Genomic DNA, 2,753 nt, shown 5'->3' on the forward strand with positions numbered 1-2,753 from the left:
CATCGGCACCACTATCAGATTAGAGCCAAAGGAGACTAGACATCTACCACCCCACTAACCACTATTCAATGATCTAGAAGCCATAAAGAAGGACAGAAATCATACCACCCCACTACCACTAATCAGATTAGAACCATAAAGGAGACTAGACATCTACTACCCCACTCACCACTATCTTCAGAGCCATAAAGGAGACTAGACATCTACCGCATACCACTATCAGATTAGAGCCAAAAAGGAGACTAGACATCTACCACCCCACATCCACTATCAGATTAGAAGCCATAAAGGAGAAAATCTACCACCCCACTACCACTATCAGATTAGAACCTAAAGGAGACTAGACATCTACCACCCCACTACCACTATCAGATTAGAGACCATAAAGAGACTAGACATCTACCACCCACTAACGACTATCAGATTAGAGCCATAGTAAAGGAGACTAGACATCTACCACCCCAATACCACTATCAGATTAAAGCCATAAAGGAGAAATCTACCACCCCACTACCACAATCAGATTAGAACCATAAAGGAGACTAGACATCTACCACCCCACTACCACTATCATATTAGAGCCATAAAGGAGACTAGACATCTACCACCCTACTACCACTATCAGATTTTTGGGCAAATAGCCTTTGTATTTTGTCCCCCCACTTTGGTTCTGAAATCACCATCCCACACGAATTAACTAGTAATTTGTGCAGATGAAGTGTTTGAGCTAGTAATGAATCATTATTTATCATTTGCAATATGACATAGCCAATGAATACACAGCACAACTCTGTCCTCGTTATGAAATGATCAACTCTACCTTGTATACATGGAGTATACAAAACATTAAGAACACCTGCACTTTCCATAACATAGACTGACCAGGTGAGTTGCAACCCCTTTTGCGTTCAGAACAGCCTCAATTATATCGGGGCGTGGACTTCACAAGTTGTCTGTAGCATTTCCGGCTCATATTGACTCAAGTTGGCTGGATGTCCTTTAGGTGGTGGACCATTCTTGATACACACGGGAAACTGTTGAGCGTGGGAAAACCCAGCAGCGTTGCAGTTCTTGACTCAAACCGGGTTCACCTGGCACCTACTACCATACCCTGTTCAAAGGCACTTAAATCTGTTGTCTTGCCCATTCAACCTCTGAATGGCACACATACACAATCCATGTCTCAATTGTCTCAAGGTTTAACAATCCTTCTTTAACCTGTCTCCTCCCCTTCATCTACACTGATTGAAGAGGAGGGACGCCGGCCTCCCGAGTGCTCATTGCTAACTGGGACTAGGCTACTGATATGCCTGCATCAATGACTGGTAGATCAATGACTGGTAGATCAATGACTGTCAGCACAGTTTCATGCAGTTCGCCACTGAAGGAGAGGACGTCTCAGTTGTCACAAAATATTACATATTTTCAGAAGGTAGAAAGAACGTAATGAGCAAAATTCTTTAATTTTTTTAACAGTGATTTGAATAGATTGTCTGACCGATGCTACATTTGGGTCGGTTTGGAGTCTGCGGACAGATGCACTTGTATCTTAAAACATTTCAAATCGGACCGTGCGCATCGATAAATGGTTACATCCCCAACACACAACACACCACACACACACACACACACACACACACACAACACACACACACCGTTTCGTTTTGAAAGATCTCACTTTTCCTCAGATTGCTTTATATTCCCAGTAATGCCAAGTCACTTCATGCAGATCACTGTGAACATTAAAGTCTTAACAACATGAAAGAAAATCTGCAGCTTTTTAAAGTCTACTTCCCAAATGCCACCCTATAGGCAGGTACACAAAAAAATAAAAATAAAAAATACAAATCACTGTCTGGATTCTAGTGTAATTTCGTGTAATTTCAGTCCAACGTCAGTATGACCCCAACCTTAGGTTTTCAGGTTAATGGTCTGACAGGAGGATGGTTTCATTCTTAACGATGAGCTGTGACGCTTCTAACTGTCTAGAAAGCAGCTGTCAGAAGATAGAGCGAAGCTCACAAAGGGAGGGCTATTTTGGAAACAAACAGCTAACAGCCGAGTGCAGCTAGCTCCTAGTCATTCCAGTGTAAAGAGAACGACAGACTGAAAAAAAAATGAAAATAAAAGATTTCTCTCCTCGCTCTCCTCTCTCCCTCTCTCTCCTCTCTCCTCTCCCTCACTCTCTCTCTACCTCCCTCACCTCCCTCCATCCCTCACTCTCCTCTTCTTTGTCTAGCGCAGATAGTGGATGCTTTTGAAGAAAGGCATTGTGGATAACTTCAGGGCCCCGGTTCCTTTTATACAGGGAGATAGAGATTACATTCTCTCACATGTCTGACTGAGGAGCCAGGGACCACCACCAGAGTGATCTGTGCTTTATCATCGAAAGGAGACCTTAATGGATCCTGTCTTTCAATGCTAGCCCTGTCACGGCCCGTCGCTCTAGCCTCTAAATTAAAGGGATGTGGGTCTTTCAGTGCTAGCCCTATTAGCGCCCGTCGCCCTAGTCTCTAAATTAAAGGGATCCTGTCTTTCAGTGCTAGCCCCGTTAGTGCCCATCGCCCTAGTCTCTAAATTAAAGGGATGCGGTCTTTCAGTGCTAGCACTGTTAGCGTCCGTCGCCCTAGCCTCTAAATTAAAGTGATGGTGACTGTCACGATCATCTTGATATGAGTGAGAGGACCAAGGCGCAGCATGATATGAATACATCTTCTTTTTATTATATAGAAGACGGAACACGAAACACTTAT

Source organism: Salvelinus sp. IW2-2015, unplaced genomic scaffold (assembly GCF_002910315.2).
Source record: "Salvelinus sp. IW2-2015 unplaced genomic scaffold, ASM291031v2 Un_scaffold3760, whole genome shotgun sequence".
Taxonomy (NCBI): Eukaryota; Metazoa; Chordata; class Actinopteri; order Salmoniformes; family Salmonidae; genus Salvelinus; species Salvelinus sp. IW2-2015.